The following is a 12746-nucleotide window of genomic DNA, read 5'->3' as shown; positions in this document are numbered from 1 at the left end:
GAAACACCGGCCTAAGGCTGTCCAGGCATGCTGGGAGTTGTAGTTTTACAACAGCTAGAGACATGCTGGTTGGTAAATACTGGCCATAGGCTGTCCAGGCATGCTGGGAGTTGTAGTTTTGTAACAGCTGGAGGCACATTTGTTGGGAAACACCGGCCTAAGGCTGTCCAGGCATGCTGGGAGTTGTAGTTTTGCAACAGCTAGAGGCATGCTGGTTGGTAAATACTGGCCTAAGGCTGTCCAGGCATGCTGGGAGTTGTAGTTTTGTAACAGCTGGAGGTACATTTGTTGGGAAACACCGGCCTAAGGCTGTCCAGGCATGCTGGGAGTTGTAGTTTTGCAACAGCTAGAGGCATGCTGGTTGGTAAATACTGGCCTAAAGCTGCCCAGGCATGCTGGGAGTTGTAGTTTTGCAACAGCTAGAGGCATGCTGGTTGGTAAATACTGGCCTAAAGCTGCCCAGGCATGCTGGGAGTTGTAGTTTTGCAACAGCTAGAGGCATGCTGGTTGGTAAATACTGGCCTAAGGCTGTCCAGGCATGCTGGGAGTTGTAGTTTTGTAACAGCTGGAGGTACATTTGTTGGGAAACACCGGCCTAAGGCTGTCCAGGCATGCTGGGAGTTGTAGTTTTGCAACAGCTAGAGGCATGCTGGTTGGTAAATACTGGCCATAGGCTGTCCAGGCATGCTGGGAGTTGTAGTTTTGTAACAGCTGGAGGCACATTTGTTGGGAAACACCGGCCTAAGGCTGTCCAGGCATGCTGGGAGTTGTAGTTTTGCAACAGCTGGAGGCACCCTGGTTGGTTAAAACTGATCTAGGGATTCCTAGGACCTTCCAGGTCCCATAATCTTCATTCTACTCTTCTGAGATATAGTAAAAGACACTTCGATGAAGGTTACAATGACCTTGTGACTACAGCCACCACCCTGATACAATTACTTCCCCAAAAGACTCCACAAACTCATTTACAATTCTGAAATATGTGCAAACTCAATGTCTTCCAGCTCATTAGAATAACCCATATGGCAAATTAAATCTTTTTTTTATTTTTTTTTGCATTCATACGTGAAACCCGGCGCATCAATCTGGAGATCACATTTGTTATGGATTACATCTTTGGCCGCCCGTGTCTGCTCAAACCCGAAAAACTGGTGCGTGATTTATTATTATAGATACAATTTAGTGTCGATAAAAAAAAAAAAGGAGGAACAGGATAAAAAAAGACACAATTCTATTTACTGAATCCGGCAACAAAGACGTTTATAACGAATGTGTCAAAACAAACTGGAAGGCTTCAGGCTCATACCGAGTGCTTAAAGGGGTATTCCGCTGTCAGAAACCTGGATTTAGAGGGTACCTGTCATGATCTTGTTAAATGTTCTAGTCCTCCCGATTCACTGCCCCCATCAGGATAAACCACCCCCGGCCTTTATTTTTATTATTTTTTCATTTTCTGCCTTGATATTGTTCTGTATTTACTGCTCAGTCTCAGTCAGACTCACAGACTGGGAAGGGGCATTCCCCAGCAGGCGTGACATCATCTGAAGCCATACAGGGGAGAACTTCCTCCCTCACTCTGCAACACACAGCCGAGAGCAGTTCAGTGTGAGATGAGCAATGATTAGATAAGGCTGCACACACACCCCTCAGCACTCCAGACTGCATTTCCTGAGTTTGGACATCTGTCAGGCCAGCAGGAGTCCAAAGTCTGTGCAAGAGATGGGGGGGGGGAATGTGCTCTGGACAAGTAGGGAGACACCTAGTGGCAGCTATTTAAACACAAATAAAACATAGAAAACTTAATTTTTTTTTAACAAAGTACATTAGAAAGATTTTTTATTTACCATAAGGAGTGCAATAGCAAAAATTTGTTTTAACAAGAGTGCCTGTTTAAATAACACAAAAAAGCAGCCTAAGATATATAACTTACTACTATAGTGTTATCACTAACTTTACTGATTTTTAGCGTACTTGTGTGAAACAACCCCATTAGGAAGTTGTGTACTCTGCTCATTGTCAGGGTGTTGTTGTCTCTGCAGCTCCCTGGCTCCTCCCTCTCTCCTTCAGGCAGTTGTGTAGTCCTTTAATTGTCAGTACGGTGTTGTCTTCAGCTCCCCGGATCCTCCCTCTCTCCTGACAGGAAGTTGTGTAGTCCTCTTATTGTCTGTGTGGTTTTTTCCTCAGCAGCTCCCCAGCTCCTACCTCTCTTCAGCGACAACCCATCATTCTCTGCTGTCTCAGGAGGCGTGGCTGTATCTTGTCTCTAGAGCTCTAGCCCCACCCCGAGTGATGTCACCACCTCTCACCAGCCTCTACAGCTACATCCCAATCTCCCTCTCTCTATATTATATATATATATATATATATATATATATATATATATATATATATATATATATATCTAGGAAGGATGCCGCAGCACACGGACGATTCAAAAGTGTAAACAGTGGTTTATTCCATGATAATACAAATTAGCAACGTTTCTGCTGCCAATGCAGCCTTTGTCAAGCCAAAGGCTGCATTGGCAGCAGAAACGTTGCTAATTTGTATTATCATGGAATAAACCACTGTTTACACTTTTGAATCGTCCGTGTGCTGCGGCATCCTTCCTAGATGTCTGAATTGCCTTGACCGGGGCTCCACTCGCTGCTTGCACCGCTATCACATCATTGTGGGACGTGCTGCTCTAATTTTCCTGTGCTGTATATATATATATATATATATATATATATACACACACACATACACACATCTTTATAGAAGAATGAGCTGTGGTTGCACCATGCTTCCTTGTGCTAAATAATGTCACAGGCAGAGAAACAGACATAGAATGAATACAGCAGGTGCTATTACCTTACTAATTGTTCGATTGTCTGCTTTGATTAGTGTCTTTCAATGTTAATACATTTGTGTTATATTCTCACAGTTATGAATGCCAAGGGTATAATTTTGCAAAAAAAAAAAAATGATCACCCTGTAGGACACCATGTCAAGCTAGGGTCATCATCTGGGCCCCTGGCTTTCATGGCAACCCAATGGCACCCTGTGATCACAGTGCAGGGGCCCCTCAATCAACCCCCTCATTGTACTACTGCCTAGATGCCGCAGTTGCTCTTGAAAAGGGCATCTTGGGGGTTAAGTGGCTGGGATCAGAGTTTTCTCCAAACCTGGACACTGCGCGCGGGTATTAGGCTGGGTTCACATCACGTTTTTGCCAATACGGGAGCGCATACGGCTGGGGGGAGCTTAAACCGGGCACTTCCGTATCCCTGCCGCATGCGGTCCCATATGTAATTAATTTCAATGAGCCGACTGGAGTGAACCGGTCGGCTCATTTTTCCCCGCATACGGTTTTCTTACGGACCTAAAACCATAGTCAACCACGGTTCTAGGTCAGGTAGAAAACCGCATAAAGTGAAAAATTAGCCGACCAGCTCAATCCAGTCGGAGTTTTATGAAATTAAGAGTCATATGAAATTAATTACATATGGGACCGCATGCGGCAGGGATACAGAAGTGCCCGGTTTTAGCTCCTCCCAGCCGTATGCGCTCCCGTATTGTAAAACATGATGTGAACCCAGCCTTAGCTGCATGGCATAGACCAGCGCCAAAGGCTGTCCAGGCATGCTAGGAGTTGTAGTTTTGCAACAGCTGGAGGCACACTGGTCAGAAAATAGTAACAGACACTCTATAGGTAAACCTATTATATATATATATATATATATATATATATATATATATATATGCAGACAGCTCCCCTAGTGGCTGCTGCACACAGCAAAAAAAAAAAAAAAACTTTAAAGGGGTATTCCGGGCAAAAACATTTTATCCCCTATCCAAAGGACAGGGGATAAGATGTCTGATCGCAGGGGGCCCGCTGCGGAGACCCCCCGCGATCTCCCTGCAGCACCTGCATTTTATGCGGGTGCTGAATATCCAGTTTCAGAAACCTCCGGGTTTCCAGGACAGGGGACGTGACGTCCTGCCACGGCCCCTCCATTCATGTCTATGGGAGGGGGCATGACAGCCGTCACGCCCCCTCTCATAGACATGAATGGAGGGGGCGTGGAGTGATGTCATGTCCCCTGTCCTGGAAACCCGGAGGTTTCTGAAACTGGAGATAGGGGATAAAATGTTTTTGCCCAGAATACCCCTTTAACTCTTAGGGCTTAAAGGACAACTGCAGCGGCATTACACTTATCCCCTATCCACAGGATAGGGGATAAGTGTTTGATCGCGGGCGGTCCGACCGCTGGGACCCCCCTCGATCTCCCTAACGGGGCGCCGCCATTAGCGCTCATGGTGAGCGCTAAGGCGCGTAGCGTCGACCTAGAGGTCGATGGTGACGCCCCGTCTCCTCCCTGTCCCCATACAGTTCTATGGGGGATGCGGGGAGGCACGAATGCTGCCTCCCCGCCTCTCCCATAGAGATGTATGGAGGAGGCGTGCCGGCTGCAACGTCATGCTGCGGCTGGCACGCCCCCTGCACGGGACAGCCGCGGCCCCGTACAGGAGATCACAGGGGGTCCCAGTGTTCGGACCCCCCCCCCCGCGATCAAACACTTATCCCCCATCTTGAGGATAGGGGAAAAGTGTTTGCAACGCTGCAGATGTCCTTTAACCCCTGCCATTCAGAGTCCCATTGACTAAAGGGCTTTTTGCAGAGGAGATTCTGCTGAGAATGAACATGTTAATTATTTTGCAGGAATCTGGATCCACGTTGGAAGTTCCACTATATAACTGTAGTGTTCATTGCACTGCAGAACCCCATTGGGATCAATAGGAGTCTGCTGCAAGCCAAATCCGTTCAGAATTAATTTAGAGCAGAATTTCCGTAGTGTGGATTGGCCCTAGAGCTATGTTCACAAGGCAGAATTCCACTCGGAAATGAGGCTAAAGCAGAGTCCCATTTATTTCAATGGGATTCTGCTGCACTGTGCAAATGGTGGAATTTCCACAGCGGAAAAACATCTGCTGCGGAAATCACAATTTTGGTGTCCGCAGAAAAAATGAACATGAATCATGATCACTGATTTTATGAATCCCGCTTGAAAATGCTTTGCCGTCTATGGAAATGATTGCATTGCCATCTATGGAAATTACACATTTCTAAGCGGTCCTAGCGCCTGCATAACATGCAAATTTGCGGAATGTTCTTCTGTGTTTTTTCCGGCCGGACATTCTGCTAATTTTCTGCCATGTGAACATGAACAAAAGTGTGAACAGGATATACACTGCTCAAAAATATAAAGGGAACCCTAAGATAACACATCCTAGATCTGAATGAACTAATCGTATGAAATCCTTTCGTCTTTACATAGTTGAATGCGCTGACAACAAAATCACACAAAAATTATCAATGGAAATCAAATTTATTAACCCATGGAGGTCTGGATATGAATTCACACTCAAAATCACAGTGGAAAACCCCACTACAGGCTGATCCAACTTTATGTAATGTCCTTAATACAAGTCCCAATGAGGCTCAGTAGTGTGTGTGGCCTCCACGTGCCCGTATGACGTCCCTACAACGCCTGGGCATGCTCCTGATGAGGTGGGGGATGGTCTCCTGAGGGATGTCCTCCCAGACCTGGACTAAAGCATCCGCCAACTCCTGGACAGTCTGTGGTGGATGGAGCGAGACGTCCCAGATGTGCTCAATCAGATTCAGGGGAACGGGCGGCCAGTCCATAGCATCAATGCCTTCCTCTTGTAGGAACTGCTGGCACACTCCAGCCACATGAGGTCTAGCATTGTCTTGTATTAGGAGGAACCCAACCGCACCAGCATATGGTCTCACAAGGGGTCTGAGGATCTCATCTCGGTACCTAATGGCAGTCAGGCTTCTGGGTTGTTGCCCTCCTAAGGCCTCCTCCACGTCTCCTGATGTACTGGCCTGTCTCCTGGTAGCGCCTCCATGCCCTGGACACTACGCTGACAAACACAGCAAATCTTCTTGCCACAGCTCGCATTGATGTACCATCCTGGATGAGCTGCACTAATTGAGCCACTTATGTGGGTTGTAGACTCCGTCTCATGCTACCACTAGAGTGAAAGCACCGCCAGCCTTCAAAAGTGACCAAAACATCAGCCAGGAAGCATAGGAACTGAGAAGTGGTCTGTGGTCACCACCTGAAGAACCACTCCTTTATTGTGGGTGTCTTGTTAATTGCCTATAATTTCCCCCTGTTGTCTGTTCCATGTGAAATTGATTGTCAATCAGTGTTCTTCCTGAGTGGACAGTGGGATTTCACACAAGTGTCAGTGACTTGGAGTTACATTGTGTTGCAACAGCTGGAGGCACCCTGGTTGGGAAACATTGCCTTTTGGCTGTCTGGGCATGCTGGAAGTTGTTGTTCTGCAACAGCTGGAGGCACCTTGGTTAGGAAACATTGGCCTTTGGGTGTCCAGCATGCTGGTAGTTGTAGTTTTGCAACAGCAGGAGGCACCCTGGTTGGGGAAACACAGCTTTATCCCCTATAATGCTCTGGTCCTATGGGCAGTGTCTGGTTTATCAGACACATATTAATGCCTGTGCTCTGCAGATACATCCATTACAGTAGGATAATAAAATGCAGAATCTGTGAGATATTCCCTAGTAACAGAAGGCAGCGATCTATAGGAGACATCGTGCTCCTGCGGACAGGTAATGAGCAGGAGGCGACTTCGCTTCCTTAAGCCGCTCGCTATAATCCATATCACTGATTGGGATAAATGATAGTGTCGCCGGCGTCTCCTCTGTGATCCTGCTGCGCTCTGCTCCGAAATGCTGAGATGGACATAGTACTAATGATGATGATGATGAACAAACAGAAATGGCCTGTCCACAGGGGCCGCCGCGTCCTCACATACCATCTGTAGGCGCACAGTGATGAAGCTCAAGAACACGAAGGGTTAATATAAAAAAAGAAGTGTAAATCCATCTCACCACTCCAACATTTACTGTGACTGGAAGATGACTTGGATTTTCGGAGAGCAGGGCAGGCAAATGTGGTGTCCCGGTACCGCATTGCATCCAGTACCTAGTGTAGAGGTCCCCAAAGTCAGAGTAACTACGTTCAGGTAGGGTTCCTCAGGTGGGACAGCCCCTAGTCACCTCTCTTTAAGTCTAACTTTAATATTAGTAAATGAATATAATTGATAATTATAGCTATATTCTACGGAAATGTATAGTACTTACCTTGTTCGGCGTCGCAGGAACTTCGGTCATGTGACCATGCTAGTAACCTCTATGGTATGTTGCAGGACCTTAGGAGGTCCTTGGGTCACGTGTTACCCACAAATCTCTGTAATGGTGATTGACATCCGTTTGGACCAATTAGCGTTAGTCCAGCCCATATAAGGGAGCTGCGTCCAATTATCGCTCTCTTGGGTTGCTGCTCTCTTGGATGCCGGACTAACAGGACGGTGCTGCGCAACTTTCAAAGACACGCTAGGCCTCAAAACCTCCGGCCTCAGCGGAACCAAAATCGTGAGTTTAAACCTCATTCTTGCTAATGCTAGCCTGACTACTGGACCGCAACTAATTCCCCTAAATCCAGTGGAACAGCACAATAGACCAAAAGACTCTTAAAGCTAAAGTCCCAACCATTGTCAATCTCCAAAGGAAGCTGTTGTTATGATAACAGACTGTTGTGTTAATGAAGTGTACAGAAAATCTTCAGTAAAAGTTAACGCTGTTTACAGAAGCCTTCCGGTTGTGGACAATCCATTATTATCTACCCCAAACCTATTATCATCTAACTCTCCCTATCATTCCTGGGAAGGGCGGCGGTAGGAAAAGCTTTATTGAGGAGCCCCCACCCTGGCGTTACGAATAGCAAGGGTTAAAAAGCACCCTTTGATACCCGCACAGCTACACTCCCCATACCCTTCACCCCTTAGGCTATCACACAAACAACGGACTAGTATCAAGAAGAGGGCAAAAAAGCAGGGGCCTCCAGCTGCTCCAAAACAACAATAAGTTAAAACTTCACTTTTATTCCAGAATGGTTTGTGTACCCGACGTTTATGTTCCTGGTTATGATCTGGACTGGGTTCTCTGCATGTAGGAACACATGTATATTGGTCTCCTTGCAGACTTACCTGCTTTGATCCGCTCCGCATTTTGTGGCTATTGTATAGCTTGCATACGTCATTCCCATGCGCGTCCATGATCGGCGGGTTCACTATGGGTTGCCACTATATAAAGGGCACATGTATATGTTGCCACGACTAAGAGCTACATTCAGCTCGAAACGCGTCAGAGTTTCTCTTGTTTTATCACCGTGTTGGATATCCCATTGCTTTTAACATGTCTGGAATAAAAGTAAAGTTTTAACCTATTGTTGTTTTGGAGCAGCTGGAAGCCCCTGCTTTTTTGCCCTCTTCTTGAGGTTAATATAAAAAAAACTGCAGCATCTAAAACAGGAGTCTCCATACTGTGGATCTCCAGATGTTGCAAAACTACAACTCCCAGCATGCCTGGACAGTTTTTTTTTTTTGTATGTCCATAAGGGCAGCCACGTCCTCACATCCCCTCCGGAGGTGCACAGGGATGAAGCTGGTACATAGAGGACCTCAAGCACACGTAGGGTTAATATTAAAACATATTAAAAATAAAACAGAGGTCTCTGAATTGGGAACCTCCAGATGTTGCAAAACTACAACTCCCAGCATGCCCAGACAGCCAAAGGCTGTCCGGGCATGCTGGGAGTTGTACTTTTGCAACAGATGGAGGCACCTTGATTGGTAAACACTGCCCTATATCAGTGATTCTCTACCTGTGGGCCTCCAGCTGTTGCCAAACTACATCTCTCAGAATATCCGCAAGGGTAGCCACGTCCTCACATCCCCCTTGGCAGTGCACAGTTATGAAGCGGATAGTTAGGGGACTTCAACACACGTAGGGTTAATATAAAAACCTGCAGCATCTAAAACTGGGGTCTCCAAAACTGTGTACCTCCAGATGTTGCAGAACTACAACTCCCAGCATGACCAAACAGCCAAAAGTACAACAGCCCAGCCATGGTGAGAGTTGTAGTTTTGCAACAGCTGCAGGTACACTGGTTGGGAAACACTGGCTAAAAAGCTGCCCGCGCATGCTGGGAGTTGAAGTTTTGCAACAGCTGGAGGTCCACATTTTGGAGACACCGCTGTAAACTGTATGTACATGTGACTAGAATAAACTCATAGACACTTTGTAGATGGCTCAGTTACTGATACAAAGCTCCAAATCTCCAGCTTAGTTGGAGATAACAGTAATCTCAGTGCATACTGTGTATACATAGAACTTGATAACACAGTATACAGTAAGCTTTCCATAGCACAGGCTGCAAGTATTCAGAATTTCATCATGTAACTCCACAGCTGTGCAGAGGATCTGGAGCTTTGTATCAGCAAAAATTAGCATTAAATACTATAATGATATATTAGAAATGAATCAGCGCAGAATGATGGACCACATGAACACTGGTTCTTACATATTTAAAGGGCCAGTGCATGCTGCTGATCTCCATCCTCTTCTAAACACCTGGGATTGTATATTATTTAAAGGGGCACTCTGGAGCAATAAGGTTTCTTTTTAATGAAACTGGTGCCAGAAAGTTAAAGGGGGTATTCCAGGAAAAAACTTTTTTTTTATATCTATAGCAACTGGCTACAGAAAGTTAAACAGATTTGTAAATTACTTCTATTAAAAAATCTTAATCCTTTCAGTACTGATCAGCTGCTGAAGTTGAGTTGTTCTTTTCTGTCTAAGTGCTCTCTGATGACACCTGTCTCGGGAACTGTCCAGAGTAGAAACAAATCCCCATAGCAAACCTCTTCTACTCTGTGCAGTTCACGAGACAAGCAGAGATGTCAGCAGAGAGCACTGTTGCCAGACAGAAAAGAACAACTCAACTTTAGCAGCTGATAATTATTGGAAGGATTAAGATTTTTTTAATAGAAATAATTTATAAATCTGTTTAACTTTCTGGAGCCAGTTGAGATATATATATATATATATATATATATATATATATATATATATATATAAAGTTTTTCCTTGGAATACCCCTTTAAACAGATTTGTAAATTAGTTCTATTTAAAAATCTTAATCCTCACAGTACTTATCAGCTGCTGTATGCTCCACAGGAAGTTGTGTAATTCTTTCCAGTCTGACCACAGTGCTCTCTGCTGACACCTCTGTCCGTGTCAGGAACTGTCCAGAGCAGGAGAGGTTTGCTATGGGAATTTGCTCCTACTCTGGACAGTTCCTGTCATGGACAGAGGTGTCAGCAGAGAGCACTGTGGTCAGACTGGAAAGAACTACACAACTTTCTCTGGAGCATAGAGCAGCTGATAATCTGTATAACTTTCTTGCACCAGTTGATTTAAAAATACATTTTTCCACCCTCGGAGTACTACTTTAATCTAAGTAAACAGTAATGGTAAACTTCATTATTAGTAAAAATCGGCAAGAACTCACTATGACCATGATGTGTGACTAGACCAGCGTTTTCCAAACAGGATGCCTCCAGCTGTTGCAAAACTACAACTCCCAGTATGCCCGGATAGCCGCTGGCTGTCCGGACATGCTGGGAGTTGTAGTTTTGCAACAGCTGGAGGCGCCATGCTTGGGAAACGCTGGTGTACACCCTAACAGGGCCCAGGGAGCTAAACCTTTGGTGGGCCTGTACGAAGTTCACTAACTTTGCTTGCACACATAGGCGTGTGCACGGGGTGTGCCGGGTGTGCCTGAGCAAACCCTAATCAAGCCATGGGGGGGGGGGGGGGGGGATCCGCGGCCGCTACCTAGCAGCCCGCAGGGGGCTCCTCGTAACATTCGGGACATCCCTGTGTCCCGAAAGATCTTTTCGGGACACAAGGATGTCCCGGTTACCTCTATCTCTGCTCACACAGCGCCTGCCACGTGGGCGGAACGTTCACATCACTGCCACATTTCCCGGGCGGACTAGCTTTTCTCCTGCACACTGCCTGATGTCTGTTGCCATGGAGACGCAGACGCGGCAGAATAGAATAGAAGAAGCAGGAAGATGGCGCAGGACGTGTCTGGGGCTAAATTCACTTTTCATCCCCTTGAGAACCGAACATTTTACTTTTTGGATAACAGAAGCAGCCGGGAGCTGCTGACCAAGTGGTACCTAATAGTGTGTGCCCTTCTGCTCCCCACCATGTGTATAGCAGTGTTTGCCAAGCAGGGTGCCTCCAGCTGTTGCACAACTACAACTCCCAGCATGCATGGACAGACTTCGGCTGTCCGGGCATGCTGGGATTTGTAGTTTTGCAACAGCTGGAGGCACCCTGCTTGGAAAACACCAGTGTATAGTCTATAACAGCCATTGTGGTTAACCCTTTAATGACCAGTGCTGCCTTTCATCCTATATACCAAGGGGTGTCCAACCTGCGGCTCTCCAACTGTTGCAAACATAGGCGTACCCTAATAAAGCCCAGGGGGGATCTGCGTCCACCACTGAACAGCCCGCAGGGGGCCCCCGTCACATTCCCCTGTTACAAAGATCTTTTTGGGACACAAGGATGTCCCTGTTACCTTTCTGCGGCGGCCCCTGTGTTAACTTTAAAAACGCAGGGGCCGCTGGGAGGTAGTGCACGCAGGGATGTCACTGATGTCCCGTGCGTGCGCCCATAGCAATGGAGGAGCGGAGTATCGACGAGGAGAACGAGCTGGCAGCACCTCATCTTCAGTGTTCCAACCACCGCTCCTCCAGTCCCGGGACCTACTGCTATGGTCTATAGGCCGGACCGGAGGAGCGGTGGTCGTAACGCTGAAGTGGGGCAGTTCATAGGCATACAGCCTCCAGCCATACACTGTAAATGGCTGAAGGCTGTATGTCTGTGGGGAAACTATACTGCACCTAATGTGGGGGAACTATACTGCACCTAATGTGGGGGAAGTATACTGCACCTAATGTGGGGAAAATATACTGCACCTAATGTGGGGGAACTATACTGCACCTAATGTGGGGGAACTATACTGCACCTAATGTGGGGGAACTATACTGCACCTAATGTGGGGGAACTATACTGCACCTAATGTGGGGGAACTATACTGCACCTAATGTGGGGGAAGTATACTGCACCTAATGTGGGGGAAGTATACTGCACCTAATGTGGGGGAACTACTACACCTAATGTGGAGGGAACTATACTGCACCTAATGTGGGGGAAGTATACTGCACCTAATGAGGGGGAACTATACTGCACCTAATGTGGAGGGAACTATACTGCACCTAATGTGGGGGAAGTATACTGCACCTAATGTGGGGGAAGTATACTGCACCTAATGTGGGGGAAGTATACTGCACCTAATGTGGGGGAAGTATACTGCACCTAATGTGGGGGAACTGTGCTGCACCTAATGTGGGGGAACTGTGCTGCACCTAATGTGGGGGAACTGTGCTGCACCTAATGTGGGGGAACTGTACTGCACCTAATGTGGGGGAACTATACTGCACCTAATGTGGGGGAACAATACTGTACCTAATGTGGGGGAAGTATACTGCACCTAATGTGGGGGAACTATACTGCACCTAATGTGGGGGAACAATACTGCACCTAATGTGGGGGAAGTATACTGCACCTAATGTGGGGGAAGTATACTGCACCTAATGTGGGGGAAGTATACTGCACCTAATGTGGGGAAAATATACTGCACCTAATGTGGGGGAACTATACTGCACCAAATGTGGGGGAACTATACTGCACCTAATGTGGGGGAACTATACTGCACCTAATGTAGGGG

At 46.7% G+C, this 12746-nt stretch overlaps 1 protein-coding gene across 1 annotated transcript in view; it reads right to left on the bottom strand.

Moving 5' to 3' along the window:
- KANK4 (KN motif and ankyrin repeat domains 4) overlaps positions 1-10960 on the bottom strand; it is a 154744-nt gene extending 143784 nt beyond the window's left edge. The window contains exon 1 of the mRNA XM_056532890.1: positions 10866-10960. The gene's annotated coding sequence lies outside the window, so the exon portion shown is untranslated. The remainder of the gene's footprint in view (positions 1-10865) is intronic.
- Positions 10961-12746: the final 1786 nt, after the last annotated feature.

Source organism: Hyla sarda, chromosome 7, assembly GCF_029499605.1.
Source record: "Hyla sarda isolate aHylSar1 chromosome 7, aHylSar1.hap1, whole genome shotgun sequence".
NCBI lineage: Eukaryota > Metazoa > Chordata > Amphibia > Anura > Hylidae > Hyla > Hyla sarda.
This window is presented reverse-complemented; position numbering and strand designations above follow the sequence as displayed.